Raw genomic sequence first — 19856 nt, forward strand, 5'->3', positions numbered from 1 at the left:
CTGGCGTGGAATGGAAAAGCGGATTTCTGTTTTGCGTTTGTGCATCGCCAGACGATGATGATCCAATCGAGCCGCTCACCTTTGGCACGGAAACCCAACCAAACCGAGAAAGTAGCAAACCGTGTATTCGAAAAATTGAATAAATGTGTCGGAAAGAAAGTAAATCCGTTTAAAAGCAACAGCCGACTTCACTTTGCTAAATGCTTAGCGCGAATGGATCGAGGGGGCTTAGTGGTGGAAATCGTTGATGGACAGGGGAATCGATGGAAGGATAAGCTTAGTTCAGGTGTTACTACACTAGCACTTACCACTTTGGCATGGGATTCGACGAAGTGACTGCTGCGTGGGTGAAATGCTGAAATGAAACGTGAAAGGATTATGTTACAAAATGTAACGTGTTTTTGTAAAAGGTCATAAATTTAACAATAAATGTTTGCGATGTTCAGAAGAATATGATGCTTTATATCACAGGAATGCTTAGTTAAATGTCCTTAAAACGGAAAAAGCTATTGTAGATGTAGCAATCGCGAACTAGGCAAAATGCAAAGTTAGTCTATAAAAAATAATATAATAGTTAGCTGTAATTATACCACCAGCAAGAACGTTCTTTAGGTTATGGGCCCAGACAAGCAGAAAGAAGTGGCGGTTCGCGGAATCCCGCAGTTTTGAAAGCCTGGAAGGTATGGGACGCTATAGTGAAAGACGTTCCAGCAGAGGCTAGTGAAGTGGCCTAGTTCGAGGAAATGGACTGCAAGGCCAATTAGTTGCTGGTGAGTTTCATCTCGGATGATTATTTGGGATATTTACAAGAGAAAACCACGGTGAAGGAAATTTGAAACGATCTCGAAAATACATCCGCCAAAAAAGCCTCGGGAAGGCAGATGGTTAAACGAAATCCTCGCCCGCTCGTCTTAAGTTTAAGGAAGGGACATCGTTGCACCCTCACCTTCAACATGAGCGACTTCATGCAAGTTTTGATGAAATTTAGCGGTATCAATGAAAGATGTATGATCAGCAATCAGGTATGTAACAACGTTGACAATTTGAAAAATATGGTGTTTGCTCGTGATAAAGAGAAGTTGATCGAACCATACGAGCAAGAGGAGAAAGAAGATATCGATGACGACCGGAAGGAATCGTTCGGCTACTATGATGTCCAGTCGTGGCTAACCAAGACACCGACGGACGTGGTATCGAAGGATACGCCCACCCTGCAGCGAGAAGCGGATGAGTTCCTTAATAAGTACAAGTGCATCCGGAAGAAGATCGACAACTTCACGAAGGACTACAAGAAGATGATGGACATTGGGGAGGGTCTGACGTCCAAGAACCAACAGTAGATGAGTTTGTTCAAGCATCTGAAGGCACTGAAAGATGACTGAGAGGAGCTGCAACAGATGTGTAAGATCAGGCAAGAGCATTTCATGGGATTTTAACCATCAGCTGTTTAATCGCTACGCGTGATAGGACGAGATACGTCTGAGTCAGCGCTGGTCAACCGGGAGCAGGCTGAGCTAAAGCGTCACGAAGCACCACGTTGGAGACGAGCAATGGAAAGGCCGATCAGATGACGAACGAGGTAGTCGTTTGATGATTATCAAGAAGCAGGTGATTGATAACCATTAACTAGATTTTGTTCAAAGTATGGCGTAAAACTGTTTAGCAAGTTCGAAGTCTGCGACTGAGAGGGGGTATTGTAGATCTAGAAATTACGTTTTTGAAAAAAAAATGCGAAGGTAGTAGTCTATAACAGCATAATGTAAAAGTTAGTTGTAATAAAACCACCAGTAAGAACAGGTGTTCTAATAAGCGATGTATGTAAGCCACGGAGGCCAAATACTTTATCAAGAATAAATAAATAAATCAATATTGAAAACTTGCAGAAATAATGGCAGTATTCCGTTGTTTGTGACTTTTAGACAGTGCTCAAGTCTAATGATATGAAGGTAAGGTTTATTTACTTATCAATACAAGGACTATGAACAATGTCGAACAATTCAAACAAACAAACACTAAACCTAAATGACAACCAAACAAATACAGAAAGCAACGATAACGCTTCAAACAAAGCTCCCTATGTTGTAATATCTTTCATCGACACTAACCATCGCTTCGCAACAATACTTTCACCACACAACACCACAAGCAACGAAGCATTAACCAACCAATCCGCTTATCATTACCACACAGCAAACCAGCAATATTCATTGTTCAACACACACACACACTCTATCCTGCTCATGTTCCCTGTGTTCCACCATTTTATCCGCGTAACGTTTGATGTTCGGCCCAGCCCCAGTCAAAAGCTGTGGCTTGTTGATGGTTGTTCCCCATCATCGATGCCTGTCGACACGACCAATAATCCAGCGTACCATCTCCGCCACCCATCCGATATGATTTGTATTCCCACCGATTCCCAGAGTTCGAGCAAACTATTGTAAAATCCGGAGCAACAAAAAAACGATTTCACTGATATCCATCAAAATATAAAATTGTAACCCTTGGCACGTTCAAACCCACCCTCCCAACCTCCCGACCGGAATACCCGTGCAAAGTTCCCTCGCAAAGCGGTAAAACAAACGAAAGGCACCCACACACACACCCACACACACACACGCACGGCCACCAACACCAATGTCATCGCTAAGCCGAAACGATAATGGAATTGAAGAGCGCGAGCTGCAAACGGCACCAACTTATGCGCGATTGCGGAAGTTCGCCCCTCGAAAGGGATAATCCTCGAAAATCAATTTCCGTTCCGATGGAAGAACTGACGCCGGTGGAAAGTGGAACATGAAGAGGGGTCAGCTAGCTTCGCTAGTTCCATTTGTGAGTGGGTGGTGCTTTTCGTTTTCCACTATTTCAGAGAGGGGTTTTTTCTTCATTCTTTCTTCTGTTTCGTTCGCTTTCATCCTGCACGTGACAAACGATCCCCGCTCATTCGGTTCGGCAGGCACGGAAGAAGCGAGCAAGAGGAATGAAGCGAAAAACTCGAATCCGATTGGAAAAAAGGTAACAAATGGCTTTCTGCTGGCGATGGTGCTGCGGTGCAATGAACCAGCGATTTTATTTGGCTCGATAGGTGTCGGCCAAATGCAGACGGAAGGAACGACGCCTCTTATGGGGTAAATTCCTATGCACCAGTTGTTTTCTTTTTTCTCTCCAATGTTGAGTTTTCCCGCATTTTTTCTCCTCTCTTTGCACAGTATGATTCATCTATGCTCCAATGTTTTGGGACTGAGGAAACACAAAAAAGTCCAGAACGAACCTCATCGAGGCAGCATAACTCGATAGAAAGTTTTGTAAACGTGAACGCGGCAAACGAAATAACTTAATTCCGGTGCGCAGGATGTCGCCCAATGTAAAGCGGGAAATCGCTATCAAAATTCAATTCTTTGTGCTGCGTTTTTTTTTCAGATGCGCGCATGAATCTTTCTTCTTTTTTTGCTGCAATCCGATTTTGGAATATCAAACAACTTTTGTTCCTGGCGAACGGAATGGAATTAGAACGAGGCATGAGAGAATAGACTTTATGATACAGACACAAAAAATAGAACATGTTTTGACATATTTGTTTGATTTATTTGTAAGCTTTACGCTGTTTGGTCTAATAATCTTTGCGTAAAAGAGATATATTACTGGTTGAGCAATTAAGTTGACAAAAAATGCAAAATTCTTATTAGTTTAATGAAAAAATCCTAATCTTGCAGGTGTTTCCAAAAAGATTTCATACATTTTTGCGTTTTTTTCACTTTGTTTTACGATTCATTGACAGTTTTACCAGAGAATATCTCGTACGATGAACTGAAATTAAGAAAGGTGTCACAAACCGTCAGAAAAGCCTTTGATAGCAAGACAAAATAAGAAATATGTAATGAGGTTTATTATTTTAAATAAAAAAAGATAAAGAAACAATTTCAAATTCAGAGTAAAAATTAATGAAAAATGACCATTACTTCTATTGAAACATAATTTAAAAAAATAATTTCCTTTAAGCAAATGAACGGGATAACCTATTTTTCATTTCCGTCCAAATGGTTTCACTTCCAGGATCACCCAAACGGGAACGGGCTGGAAAATCGACGACCGCCTATTGCAAACGCTACCATTCTTCGTTAGTACACTACTCGGCCCTGTACTGGGCTGCACATATACACACACACACACACACACACACACACACACACACACACACACACACACACACACACACACACACACACACACACACTGTGAATGCCGTTGGGGGTATTATTTCGATGAACATCATCTCGATCATCGACCACAATCACGCCAACGACCCCGCGTGTGCCGCGTCATCGGGCCCGAATGTTTTGACGATAAATTTGGGTTCAATGTAAATTGACTGCCGCTGACTGACACCTGACACATGCAGGCGTTGTTGGAATGGGGAAGGCGGGACGACCACGCAGAAAATGGGGGAGGGGGGTGGGGAATGGCAACCCTCCCCCCTCTCCTCGCACACACGCAACATAACGGGTGGCAAATCGTCCGTACGACAGGAGACAAAACACGCTGACTAACGCTCATATTCATAGAAACGAACTGATTTTCCCTACAGGATAGGAGGTATGTGCGTGCGTGTGCGGCGTCCGAGTGTGTGTGTGTGCGGATCAGTTAAGGTGATTTACACTAGGCGGCGCCCACACGAGGAAGCGCAGGTGGATGGTAGCCGGTTTGGTGCTATTTTTAGAACCTCTACGCCCGCTTGAACTTGGATTGAAAGTTCGCCCGCTGCTAGCTTACCCCTCGTAACACGCAACAATGGGCGAGGAGAAGGAAATTCCTCCTTATCCAGTGACCGAAATATGAAAAGTGCACATAATCAACATTTTCAAAGCGGCCCCCGCAGTCCGTAACGTTACTAGCATTGGCCCCCGGAGCAAAGATGGCCACCCAATCAGGGCAATGATGTTTGAAAAGTTAAACTTTGTGCGCTAGTAACGCGCTAGCGCGCCCTGCAAGCATGATTGCCAGCTCAATATCTAGGCGCTGTGGGTTACTGGCCGTGAGGCGATTTACAGGCCCATTACAGGTAAAAATCACGTTCCAAAGCGCCACCCAAACACGCCTGCAAATGATCGATGGATGTTACGCTAGTGAATTATTTTCGCACCCGCACCGGCAATGGTTCGCACTGGATGGGAACGTTCGTGATGGGAACGTTGCGTACCGAGGGAAAAGGCCATGGCGTACGGACACGATTTTATCGATAGATTGGAGCTCGTTTGAGGGGGTTGGCTCGATGGTATGGTACGGTTTACTTACATCGGTAAGAGAGTTCCATTCTTTTTAGCCCGTCAATAAATCATCCCGGGGCGTGTGATTTACGGAAAGTAAGACTCCATGTAATAGTCCATCGATTGACGTTTGCAGACATTTCCACGTTGTGTGAAAAGTGCAACATACTAAACATTTTTAGAAACGAGAACCATCAGTACATTTAATGATTTGATTAATACAGGGTTTCCTACGATTTACTGGTCAGTTCTCATGATTTTTTGGTGCGTTCCCACGATTTTTTGATCGTATTTCATAGATTTTTGGTTCGTTCCCATAATTTATTGGTATTTTCCGATTGGATATCAATACAATTGGACCAACAAAGGTGCAAAGTTTGTCAGGTGTTATTATAATTAATAAGATAATATGATTACAGATTTTTTACAAAATAAAACAAAAAAATAGAAAGAGTTTGAAATAGTGGCAACTGTCAGAGTCTAAGACTTAAACATATTTATTAAGTATTTTTATTTATTTATTTATTTATTCATATAATTGTCTTTCATATTAGTGCCACGACAACTGATAAAATTATCTTATTATTAACTTTTAAACTACCCCCTAGATCAACGACTCGTCTTATAAGAATCAGTCGATAGATTCAAATCGAAATGATCAAACCAGTCGTTAAATTGGCTTGCCATTGATAATAAAGAATCGTTAGGTGCATAAAGTGTGCCTCTAGGTACGGTATTAAGTAAACAGCGCGATCGTAGTGTTCTAGCAGGTGCATAAATGTTAAGCATTTCTAATAAAGAAGCTGCATAAAATTCATTATTTAACAATTTGCTGATAAACACACTTTGACTTACTTTGTGACGATGTTCAAGCGTTTGAATACCTAATAACAAATAATGGCTTGGCATAAAATTAAGTTGTCTCAAAAGTGGAAAATTCATAGCAGGTCTAATAAACCTGCGTTGAACATATTTTAAAAGTTTTTTTTTAAATTATATAATTGCTGTATCATTTGCACTACGTTGAAGTACTTCTGATACAGAAAATCAGTTGATTTCCAATTGTTATGTTCTTTTTTGATCGCTCTCATATGTCACTTATGCATATCAAATCAATGTTAAACCTATAACAGAAAATTTTGTTCAATATTCAGCTTTTTTTGAAAAAGTTGAAAAAACACAACATCACTTGTCCACACAAAATGATATTTTTTGTATTTTTAATAATCCTATCTCATTTCTAATCTTTTTTTCCTTTCCCCTTTATTTGCTGACGTGATTACGAACGAAAGTTAAACAACAATCGTCCCACGTAATCCTTTCTAAAAAACAATACTTTTCATTTTTATTTATCTCCTCGTTCCCGAAGCAACCGCAATTGCGTCGATGGCGCACCGCTTAGTAAGCAATAATTGACATCTGACGTACTTAACACTTTGCGTACTTTACACGCTGCAATTACGCCCCATCCGCACGCTTGTCCAACCACTGGTGCCACCCACCAGGTCACCACCAGGTGGCATGGAAGCGGCGTTGTCATATCATTTATTTTCTCAACAAAAACGTGTCGACAAAAGCGTACACACACACCACAAAAAAAACCCCCGCACCGTAAAAACGACGTCACGCGGCAAAGCAAAGAAAGGGTAAAGAAGCAACAAAATCGTTGAAGTCTTATTATTATACTCATTTTTGTTGCCGTTTGTAGTGTGTGAGGCTTTTAAACACGTCTTTAGCGGCAAGCGGACGTTCGCGGGCGGCTCAAGAGCTACAGAACCCCATCGCTCCCTCCCCGGGACCGGCAGTCGCGCTCCAACCGTCGTCACACCAGCATCGTCCACGAGAAAAACGTCGTCGGTGCAAAACATTCGAAAGCGAAACTCGCCGCGTCTATCCCATCGGGGATGCAAGCAAAACGAAGAAACGGCGAAAGCGGCCCAAACGGCACACCAAATGCCAGCGCACATTAAATAGTAACGTAAATAAAGACTTCATAAAAATCGGCTTCGTAATAAACGGGGTGGAATGTTGCGTGATCTCGCGTTGTGTGTCTGTGTGTGTGTGTGTGTGTGTATGGCGAATATGATAACGAAAGGCAAGTAGGTGGAAGGCGCATGTGATAATTGTTGGCAGGATCGAAATTGAACAGAAGGGTTTTTATTTTTAACATGATGATTTTGACTCAAGCAATGCTGAAAGGGAAAAGGAGAGAGCGTGTGTGGGACTAGGAGAGGTCAGTGTATGTGTGTGTGTGTACACGCTGGTGAACTCCCATTGCACAATACGGCTGGCATACACCACCATCACCGTCAGAAGGGGTGAAAACATAATATTTGCTCGGTTGGTGAACATTCATCTGTCTCTTGCCGCACCACCATCACCTTTCTGCCTCCCGCGCCAGGCGCTCCCAAATCTTAAGCCGATTGGGAAAATACGCCACGAGAGGCCGCCGCACGTTTGTCTGTTCCATCCATCAGGCAAGATAAATGAAACAAACTTCTCTTACGCCCGCACCCAGGGCCCGGGAGAGAAAGCACGGCCAGCGCCGTCATTCCGTTTGCTGCAAATGTGGAATCGCCTCCGTCCTTCCGCACTTCATCCCCCCTCAACCCCCCCCCCCCCCCATCACACTGGTTCCAACGTGTTGGACCCCATGCGCTGCGAGTGGAACAAACAGACGGAACCCCGCGGAGAAATAACCAAACTGTTGTATAAATATTGGAAACAAGCCGCACTACTGTGTCCGCTCTGCGCTTTGGCTTCGATATGCTCCTCCACTACTACTTTGGGTTGAACACCCCGTACAAAAAGTGAGAGCAAAAAAAAAACCTCACCCTCAGCGGGAGATGTGTCAGAACCGGGAAGTGGAAAACCTGTCGACAGAACGGTTCGTGCACGTAACGAGAAAGAAGGAACGGAGGGGGGGGGGGGCAACAAAACAAAAAAGCGCAAGTGTGACAATGCGCAAATAAGCGGCGACGATCAGTTTTGGTTCGCTTTTCCTTTTTTCCCCTCATACTCGTACGCACCGAGTGAGAATCTCTTGAGTCTGTGGTTTGCTTCGTTTTTTGTGTGTTTTGGTGCCGTTTTGTTCGTGCTGTATTGAACGCTTTCGTTTTAAGATGTTCGTTGTTTGCTAATGGGTGGGTTGTAATAGGTGCGAGACAATTACAGGTGGCAATTATGCCGGTGTCATAATGCTAATCTCTTCATAATTATCGCATGAAGGTGTGTTTTTTATGTGTGTTACTCGTTGTTGTGGCGCGAGTTTGAAACAGATGAAAGGAAGATATGTTTTTTTTTATGTTGGCAAAATTTGATTTGCTGGATATGTACATAATTTGCTGGAGATGTACAGACTTCATCAAAATTATAAGAATTATCTGTACCGATATACCATTTAAATTTACTACAGTGACATAGATTACGAAATAAATGAGTGATTAAATCACTTTTTGGTTATTTGATTTTTTCATTTTGTTATGTATTATTTTTATTTTAGATAAAATATACATATCACCAACGTAATCATGCATTCCAAATGGTTGACAACCTGGAACAACTCTTCTTCATTAGACACGATCTTGCTATTGGCAACCATCTTGTACAACAAACTACGATAGTTCATTAAGAAAACTACCTAGAATTGTATATTATGTTCCTATTTTCTGTTTGTCCTTCAATCTTTAAAGGCATAATTATTGATTAAGTTAAAAAAGCTCAGCATTACTATTGTTTCATCGTAGACATTCTGGTACTTTTCTTACTAACTTATCCGTCACTACAATCGCTTTGCGGTCTTGACCCGCCTCAGGACTGTCTCAAACCGCTCACGGTCTCGCGCCTTCGTCTGCCAGTCCGTTATCCCGGCCTTAATGGCGGACGCCTCCACGCCATCTTGCCACCTCAATTTGGGCCTACCACGCCTCCTCTGTCCTTGTGGACGGCCTAAAAAGACTTTACGGGCTGGGTCGTCCGTTTCCATGCGTACAACATGGCCAGCCCACCGGAGCCTGGCGAGCTTGATACGCTGCTTGACAGTGAGGTCCGTACATCTCGTATAGCTCGTCATTATAGCGACTCCTCCATTGTTCTTTCACACATCCGGGGCCAAGTATCCTTCTGAGCATCTTCCTCTCGAACGTGACCAAGAGCGATGCGTCAGATTTGGACAGTGTACATGTCTCAGAGGCGTAGGTGAGTACCGGTACTATATAGGTACTATACAGTCCCAGGTTCGACCGTCGCGACAGGTTAATTGAGGTGAACTGCTTTCTCAGACTGTAGAATGACCGGTTGGCAGCCAACATCCTTGCGCAACTCAGCTTCCTTGCTATTATCATTGCTGACCCTTGACCCTTTAGACAGATGAATTCTTGGACGACTTAAAAAGTGCATTCTCCTATCTGTACGTCACGCCTACGTAGATTCTGAAGATCTGCGCCATAGTGAAGATCTGATCGGTTATTGAGTTTCCGTTTCGGAATAATTTTTGATAGTTTGACTATCTGTTAGACGTGAGAGACAAGACGATCCTGAAAGATTAGGGAGAATATTTTGTAGCCAGTATTCAACACCGTTGTTGTTGCCGCTGTTGTTGTTACCCCTTCTTGTTTATGGGGTGGATATTGACCAGATTCCAATCACAGGGTACATCACTTACTCTTGTCAAAGATTGTTGGGAAAGATTATTGATTTCCATCCAGTGGTGGATTGCTTGGATTGATGGACAAAGATTTGGTTAAGGCTTCAACGTCCTCTACCCTTGTAAAAAAAGAGTATTTGACAGATATTTTCTAGAAGAATATGTGCTGCGTAAACAAGGATAATGAATATTGCCAAATATCCTGAGTACTTGTCTTATAATCTTATAAATTAATATTTTGTTATTTAAGTTTAGGAAAAACTTCCATAAGAAGTCTACGACGAATATTGTACATTTCTTAACATTTGAAGATCTTTTATACCTGACTCCTGTTCCTGATTGAGAACAAATGACTAAGAGATATTTATAAATATATTAGCAGTACTGCAATTATCCTACAATCAAATTAAAAATTAAGAACTTTTGATGCATATCGATAAACAAAAGCTCAATATCACAAACGCATTCTCGTATAAGCCCAATGTGACGCTCATCCCTACTGAACTGTTGCACATTGTGTCCCAAAATTGATCTCGCCTGTCAGACACATAAACACGCACCAGCAGCACAAAAACGTTGTCTACCAGTTGCATTTAAAACCTCAAGCCTCCCCGGACGACTGGTGGCTCAAATTTTCACACGCCCCAAAAAACGCTCCAATGTGAAACATCGTCTGTTGCTGCCGGAAACGATCGAACCACAAGGGTGCGCCCCGTGTGAGCATTTTCCCACATGGTTTTGGGCTGGCACAATTCCCTGCGGGACCCACGTTAGGGCAGGCTCGAGCATCGGAGGGCACCGAGCCAAGCGTCGGGAGCCCCATCCATTGGCATAAGCAACAGCATAATGTACTGGCAGCCGGGTTTGAGATGGAACCGCACTTGTCGCACGATGATCAACGGAAATTTTATCGTAAAAACTCGCCCTCGCATTGGCATGCTTAATCACACTCTCGTGACGTGGCAAAGGTATCATCAGTTCTACGGAATGGGATGGCACTGGGAATTGTGAGTTTTGGTGCCTGGTCGGTGTTTCGCTTCTTTCTTTTTCCTTTTTGAAACATCCACGATCCGAGGTCGGATCGTTTCCGGGATGCGACCGTTCATTATTAAGTCATGGATTATGAGAACACAACAGGTTGCATTCGGATCGTTGTGTGGTTTGCTTTCCGAACCGTGACACACCACCACCAGTTCCGGTTGCCCACAATGGACGTGTGAGTTTGTGTGTGTGCACATGTGTGTGTGTTCGTGTTGAGGTTCTGGTGCCGATTCTGGTCGACACCGGGGGCTTTGCCTTTCTTGGCAACCGTTACCGACCGGTGGTTGGCCGGTGTATTTATTGGCAGATCGGTTCTTCGGGGTTCTCGGGTGGGTGACGACGTAGTGTTTATCCCCCATTCCACCCCTTTTTGGCACGACCACAGGACATGGGCAAACGGGCGGTGTATTGAATTGAAATCACCACCCTTCGGGTTCGGTTGCCAACAATCTGCCACAAGATGTATCTATTAAGGGGCCGATTAGGCGTGCGGTCGGCCTGTTTGCGGGCATTTATTTTGCCAATTGTGCTCCTGGGGGTGGGGGGCAGGACAAACCAGACCGACCGTGGTTGACGTGCACGGGCCAGGTGTTGATGTTGGACGGTTGGTCAGCGACCGTGAGCTTCACGATTGAGATGCAGCCCGAAAAGTTGGCAGCAATTAGCGTTGTTTGTTTTGCTCGGTGGCGATTCGTGATTCATGTGAATGATTCATTCAAGGATGCAATTCAATCGTGAAAATGGTAATATTTTGCCATCGGTTTTTTTTGGCTTCTTTGTAGAGCCGTGGAGATTATTTTAAAATGTTAGGACAATGTTGAGAGCTACTCATTTTTTTAATTCTTTATGTTGTATGTCTTATTATTAAAAAAATCCATTTATATTCAATGCACATTAACGCGATTGAATAAGAATTTTTGAACAAATAACACAGGCATCGGTTTGAAGCAAAACTGCTAAGAATGTCTCTGGTTGTGAACTAACCGACAGAAAATTTGTATTTACTGTGGCATCAGCCCCTACTTTAAATCAGAAACATTTTAAAGTTATTCAAGTACATCTTGGCAAACATTGAAAATTAAAAAGCAGCATCATGTCCAGGGACTGTTTATAGAGCAATTCAATAAAAAACATGCAAAATGTCCGGAATTTGAAGTTGTCGCTAGTTTTAATCACAGCGGTATATTAAAACAAAACAAAAATACTACAATTTCAGTGTTTTAAGTAAAAAAAAGAATAATGAAATTTGATAAATGTTCAAAGCACTGTTCTTACCTTATACTACATAACACATTGTTTCACTGTATTGAAACAAAATATAACCATCGTACAAATTCAAATTTAATCAATGAGTGAGTTATGTGACTCAAGTAGACAAACTTAAGAACACTTCAATTCACATACAAATTAAGTGAAGATTTGATTGATTTTTAAAGATTGCTTTAGATCAAAAAAATTGATGCTTAAGAGGAAAAACCTTATGACAGTGATACAAAAATTGGTGCCGAAAAGCCAAAAATTGTGACGCGCTGTTAAAGTTGTTGTTTGATTGTTGTTTTTACCATCAAACAATACAACGTTTGTGAAACATCCAAAAAGCCCTCAAATACTCAAAACGCTACGTTAAATACCAATCCAAAATCGAACAACCCCCCTACTATTTGTTTTCAACGATGCTACTTAACCCAGTGTCAAACTCGTCTTCGATTTTTAATGTCAACTTTTGATTGCCCAGCGTACCTGCTGTGGCCGCGCCATGATACAGCCACATCCCGTACTGTCGGGAAAGGTACTCGTCCGCGATCGTAAAACGCTGAACTTGCGCGCCGTGTTGCACAGGCCGATGGTGGCAAAAATTAATTGCATACCAGAAGCCAGGGTTAATTACGTCGTAAAATGTGGCATTAATTTATTGTTATCACTACGTTTTGGCAAACTCTCCACCAAAATGCCATCTTCTTTAGCGGAGGCGCCTGGCAAGGCGTTCAATGGAGGAAAATGGGCAAAACAATTAAAATTATTTCGTCTCAAAATGCAAACGTATCGTATTGGAGCTGCTATAAAAGGGCAGAAGATTGACATTGACATTGAAGTTGATGTAATCCAGCGCTCAAGCGACGTGCTTTTTAAAACCTGGTTCGTTTTAAAACATTGGTTCAAACAGCGTTTGTAGTGAAAGCCATTTTAACGTTCTTCCTCTCTCTCTCTCTCTCTCTCTCTCTCTCGCTCTTAATCCAACATGGATCGTCTCTTAAAATACGATTCCGTTAATCGGTCTGACGATTATAGCGTTTTCGTTCTCGTTAGCATAAGAGCGGAAGGCGGTAAGCAAGAAAGCAGCGACAACGATACCGTTGATGCGGGCCAGAACACATAAACCGAAACGAAATCGACCGGAGGAGGTCAACCGCCACCGGCAGAATTGACCGCATGTGTGTATGTGAAACCCGTCCCGGTTTCGACCCTCATGCGGTCGCTGTCTGTGTGCGTGTTGGTGTGTGGGTCGGGTTGGTTGGCCGTTAATCGAAAGGGATAAAATGCTTTTTTGAGGGTCACAAGTAGCGATGGACGGGAGACGGGCCCGATTGGAGAGAGGAGGGTGATTAGATTTATTCTTATTTTTAACATCACGCACCCTCCCGCACTACCACGCGCCTCTTTGCACCGGTCGGGGACGGAATTCGAGCAAAAACTCTGATGTTTCTGTTGTTCGTTTTTTGCCTCGATTTTTGCCCGAGATCAGCGGGACGAAATGATCGGCATCAAGCGCGCATCACTCTTCGGCAGCGCTTTGTTGGGTGAAATCATTTGATCAACATCATACAGGCATGGTAACAGTAAATCAAATTGAAAAATTTGTATGATAGAGTAACCTTGAAAGTTTGATTATTACTAGCTGTATCACTTACCTTTCAAGCTGCAACCAGTGGACGAAAAATATTCAATGACTTAACTGACACTTTTCCGTGCACGGCGTAAACTATGAGACGCGTACGGCAACAATTACAATGCAATTGTGTGACCAATTGTGCATAAACACTAGCCACTAAGTCGCCTGCTGTGGCCACTACCACTACGCTGTTGTTGCCTCTGCTTCTGGCGTAGTAACGATCGAACTTTGGAGTAGTGCCATTTGTGTACACGCGAATACGAAGGCTTCACCGTACGCACTTTGCCAACACTTTATACCCACACGCACACAGCACAAACACCTTGAAGCATATACAACACACGCATGGAAACACTCTTACAAACACGGTCTCACAGAAACACACACATACACACACACATACACAATATTAACAACACTATGTAAGTAGTTTGCCCAGTTTCACACGAGACGATACCTTTCGAAGAAGCAATCGAGAAAGAAGAAACAAGAATGGGATTATAACTTTTGCCAGCTTGTTTCTGGGTTGGTCATTTCTAACCCGTTTTCCGATAAACACACACACACACACACACACAACCACACAAAGAGAGAGAGAGAGAACGAAGCAGAGCAAGTAATTTGTTATGCACGTTACGCACGTTCCGTAAGAAGCTTTAGCGCCCTTGCGCGACCAGCTGGAGGCCTTGAGCAAGACTTTTCTGATTTTCTTTTTTGCGAGGCTTTTCCTACCCACCAGCTCTTTTGCTAATGTCCATTTAGTTCCACTTGTGGATCAATAGTAATTATTATTGCTTTCACTGCACGTCTGGCGTCTTTGTGCTGTGTGTGTGTTTGTTGCTTGTTTTTGTTACTTCAAGTTTTATTTTTCTATCACATTGCTTTTCGTTTTTCACCTCTCTGTGTTTTTTTTTTCTTTTTACTTAGAGCTTTTTTGTTTCACTTCTTTTGTTTCACAACTTTTTTTACATCTTTTTTCCATCCAATCCAATCGATGGTACTTTCCACCAATCACCCCGATGTGTGTGTGTTTTTCCCCTTTCTTCGTGGACCGTTTTCCTGTCTCTGCTAATAGCTTTAACCTGTTTTCATAAACCCGTGCCACTTGGTGGTTGTGGGCTGCCTTTAGTATGGCTTTACATATGTTTGTGTGTGTTTGTGTGTATAGACGCCCTCCTTACGAGCCACTGTTCCCCTTTCTTTTCCCCAACTAGAGGCTTACAACGTCCTTCGCGTGTACCGGCTACGAACACGGTAATAAGACCTTAGGAACGCACACAAACACATGAATAAGGAAGGAAACATACACACACAACCACACAAACGTAAGTACGCACTGCCAAGGATGAATTTCACTGCTGGCAAGCCTCAGACCAAAGGAAACGGAGCCCACCATTTAACACCAATCGGTCACTACACATACACACACACACCCCTTGCGCTTGGACGCGGTGGAAAAGGTCGATGGCGCCGTCGCCTTCTGCCCGATGTGGCGGCGTTCGGTTCATTTCCATACCGTGCTTTCCCCCGTGCCACCAGTCAAAATCCAGTTGCTTCAATTAATTTCCCAGAGCAATTTCCCGAAGCAGAAGCGATGAAGTAATTAGAGTTACCCGCGCCCGGCTTACCCAGGCGTGGAGGCGCCTAGTGCTTTTCATGAAAAAGGTTAAAATAGCGCACGTAGCGCCGTACACACAGGAAGTTTTTTTTTAGGAAAAGAACATTTTTGTGGTTATTTTCTCTTCGAAAAGCATATCCAATAAGAAAAGCAATATCCTTTTTACAGGCTTCAACAGGCAAGCGACTTTGGATGGGTACGATGACGCCACCAAAGTCGCCAATCGAATGGCGACAGTACAGTGCCGTACAAAAAAGGCAACCTCCCCACACTATCCCCCAAAACTCGATGGCTCGTGCTAGCCTTATTGGGACTATCTGCACTAGCTTACGATTTAGACCTGACCAAAATGGAAGCGGTACCAGATTGGATCGTGTTTTTCCTTCGATAGGATGCTTCTGCGACTACTGGTTTGAGGGTTTGGGAATAAAACTCCCAACTCTCTTTCACGGTCTAGCCACACGCGTCCCAGCCACACGCTTTCTCTCACCTTTTTGCCCTCTCTCTTGCTCCACGCAGTGCACGCACACAACCACACGTTCAATAAATCTTCCCCGCATCGGTTTGCTGTTTGGTTGAAAAAGGTTTTTTTTCCTCCAAAAACGAAGCATAAGTGGGAAGACACACAATCCCACACCCAAAAGAAGATCCTCCATGCTTGATAAGGCTTCCACGACATCCTTTCTGGGCACACACAGTCGCTTCCCGGAGGAAGCAAGATTTGCAGCCACGGAGCGACCCCGAAAGCGAGAGCGACACAAGAGTGAGCGAACGATTGCAAGCAGCGCGTTCGGGTGAGACGAAATGAGATAATTTATGTAGCAGCAGCAGCAGCACCAGTAGCAGCGCCAGAATGTAGTCCGGCGTCAGGACTGGTTTCAGGATGGCTTCGTTTGCCGACACGAATGAATATTTCACATTGCTTGCGTATTTTTGGTCACGGGCGGGATGCTCCTGGCAAAAAGGGAAATGAATTCGCAATCGAACGCGAGGTCAGCCCAGACACACACACACACACACCAGGGTGACTTTTGGACGACAGGATACCATGAAGCCCACACACACCTACACATACGAACACAGAAGGATGCGGGGAACGAAAAAACGGTGAAAATGTGCTCCAGCTGGCGCCACGAGTAGAGTGGTGCAGCAGCGAAACAGGTGTGCGAGCCTTTGCCAATATCCTCCCCACACACACACACATGCATACACACACACACACAACCGTGCTTCGGGATGCTGCACAGCCGGACGGACGGGGACAACTTGTAAGAGTCACCACTACACCATCGGGCGCCACTGGGGAGGATGCCACTCGGTTTCACTCTCAGCGTCGATAGTCGCTTTCGCTTTCCTCGGGTGAAATTTTGCATGGGCCTCTGCTGCTTGGTGTGTGTGTGTGTACGCATGGTAAGGGAAATGTCGGTTCGGTTCGGCACCATCTTTGCCACCTGCTAGAACAAGCGCACACGGTCCACATGGGCGAAGGAAGGTGATCAAAGAAGTGACAATTCTTCAGCATGTTTCCCCCCTCTGCTTTCAATCTCCATTTCACGTTGAATGAAAGGAAAACTTTGACACTTTTGTTTCGGAATTTTCCTTGTTTGTTGATTTACTGCTACTGTTTTTTGTGGCGGAGTTTTCTTCGATTTTTTGCTTTATTTTGCACTAGCTCTACTCTCGCTCTCGCCCGCCGCTACTGGTTAGGTCAGCCAAAGGGCACCTGTGAACATTCGCACGCACTCCCAGCCACCTTTTCTCGCGGAGAAGGGGTCTTTTCTAAATTCAACACACTCGCACACACACACACACACACTTACACGTGCACACTTTTTTTTCTCTCGGTTGGCAAATTTCTTTTCTTCACCGTTCAGCACACAATCTGGAACTGATCGATGGTTTCGTATGGACGGAGCTACTGCCTACTTCGATTCACAAAACACCATTGCCGTGATCACCGAACGCATACATTCAGACACGCACACACAAAACCACACACAGCCTTGATAAGGCAAACGGGGTGACAGGGGTGGCTGGTGTTTTAGGAAAGGGAGCGACGGGAGGAAATGATGAACCACCTCGCTGCGCCTTGCCAGCCCTGGTCTCGTCGTGCACTCTACTGACCTCCGGGTGAACAAACACGGCACGAGGTGAAGGGTGGGGGTGTGCGTGTGTGAGAGGTTTTTTGTTGCTGTTGTTGCTACTTTTGTTGTCACTGTGTGTTTTTGTTGTACTTTTTTTTTTGTCCGCCTTGTCAGTACGCGGCACACGGACGCGCTCGCACGGGATGATACCGAACGGGTGCATAAATTTGATCCAACTGAAGCGCACGGTGGAAAAATTCGCTCGCCAAAGCGAAGGAAAAATTCTCCCCCACCTTTCGCTCGCTCGCTCGCTCGCTCACCGCTCGGTGTGCACCGTCCGCACCCAGGCAAGATCTCATCATCACCGAGCGACCGAGCGCGCTCACACCTACAGTGGCAGGTTGCGTGGTTGCTTGGAGATGCTCTCAGCCCGTTGCTCTCGCTCTATCTCTCTCGCTCGCTCTCTCTCTAGAGTGCACGAGTTTTGCCTACACACAAACACACGCACACTATCGCTCACGCAGGAGCAAGTGTGGGAAAATCACGGGAAAGCTGGGAAAACAACTGCCCGCTCAAGATGCTCTCGGGCTCTCATGGTAATCGCGTGCGGCCCGAACGACGTGGGAACGGGGCTGACACTACTCGGTGTGTCAGACACGCATACAGCGTTACCAACAGGTCGCCCCACAGCCTTGCGGTGGAGCGCGTGAGAAGGAAAAGCGTAGACTGTGCACGCGACGTGTTACTGTGCGATGGGTTGAACATTCGTTGGAAGAAAATGCGGTCAAATGGAATCTAAAATTGATAAAACAAAACAAACGAGCCAGACGGAAGAAATCAATGTTCATACAAATTGAATATATGATTTTTTTTTTGTCAATTAAAAAATTAAAAAAAGATTTGGTTTTTCTCATATTAAAAATTAAAAATTAAAAATTAAAAATAATTCATTTTTCTCATGTTGATTTTGCATATTACAAGTTTAATTAATTTTTTTACGATTTATAACTAAATGACTAATGTTGGAACTATCTAAACTCTTATTTAACAATCTTAGAAACCAAATTCAAATAATAAAAAATCGATGAAACGTTAGATAAATCATAAAAAATTTCATGATTCAAATATTTTTCGAAATAATTCTTCAATTCCATCCACTTTGCAATCCTGACTAACCGACCGACCCGCCTCGGCAGCTCTTGACAGCTCCTCACACGTTTCCCAGCCAAATACGAGCGAAGCGGAGAGCAACTAGGAAAGGCACTCGCACTATGGGCCAATTTTGACCACCTGTCAAACAATGCTTGAGTGTCCGGAGTGCCTCATACGGAACTCATTTTCCAATCCATACAAAACCGATGGAATGCGCATGCAAACGTTTCTGTATTATGGGCCGTTACGGACAGTAATGATCTCTCTCTCTCAAGCGCTCATTCTCTTCTATATTCACTCTCTCTCCTTACTTCGCTCTTCTGCTCAGCAAGGAAAATCTGTTTTCCCACAGTCACACGCATACACACGCGAACTGACAGAGCAACTCGCTGTATTCGTCATCTCGTGGTGTGATTTATTCCCGCTCTTGATTCCGACTGTATGTGCGAGCGGTTCGCTCTTGCTCGGTCTCTCCTTTTTCCGCTGCCACTGCTCCCCTATTAACTTCCACCTGCTGTACATGCACCGTTGGGGACCTTGGAAGCACGATGTTGTTACAACACGCTGACGCCAACGGGGAAAAACTGCAGGAGGAGGCAAACGCCGTCAAGCGAATTGTTGCTGGTGCTGCTGCATCCCGTACACACTCAAGTATCTCATTTTAAAAAAAAAGTGTCTTTCGCTTGCGAGCAATGAAGGTTCGTTTTCTGCTAAAGCCAGTTCTTATTGCATTGAATACAAATTATTCAAAAATGACCAAAAAAAGAAGCATTCTCACAACATCCCCTTGGACGTCCTTTCTTCCATCACATTTACACGACTCTCTTTCGTTTCTCTCACCGCACACATGTACTACGGAACGCATTTTACTACGACGGCTACGCGAGGGGGGGTTCACTTTGCCGTTACTGTGGCATTCTCCCATCCACAGTTTCCCAAAACCATCGACCACCAGCACCAGCAACATCATCGTCATCATCAGCATCGCCCCGTCATCATCCCCTCGGAGCTCGACGTGCGTTCGCGTCCGTGCGATGGTGTGCGTGAGATGAGTAATGAAAAATCCGGGACTGGTGTATTAATCGTCACGAAACCGCATGTCAGTGTGGTGCGCTCTCCCAGCATCAAATGCCATTTCTGGCGGCGTGCAGGGACCTGAACGGTA

The 19856-nt window shown here is 44.2% G+C and overlaps 1 protein-coding gene across 1 annotated transcript in view; it reads right to left on the reverse strand.

Annotated features, from left to right (window-relative positions):
• The window catches only part of LOC120947808 (potassium voltage-gated channel protein Shal), a 99434-nt gene extending 99077 nt beyond the window's left edge, over positions 1-357 (reverse strand). The window contains exon 1 of the mRNA XM_049607458.1: positions 309-357. The gene's annotated coding sequence lies outside the window, so the exon portion shown is untranslated. The remainder of the gene's footprint in view (positions 1-308) is intronic.
• Between the last annotated feature and the right edge of the window lie 19499 nt (positions 358-19856).

Source organism: Anopheles coluzzii, chromosome 2, assembly GCF_943734685.1.
Source record: "Anopheles coluzzii chromosome 2, AcolN3, whole genome shotgun sequence".
In the NCBI taxonomy this organism is placed as follows: Eukaryota; Metazoa; Arthropoda; class Insecta; order Diptera; family Culicidae; genus Anopheles; species Anopheles coluzzii.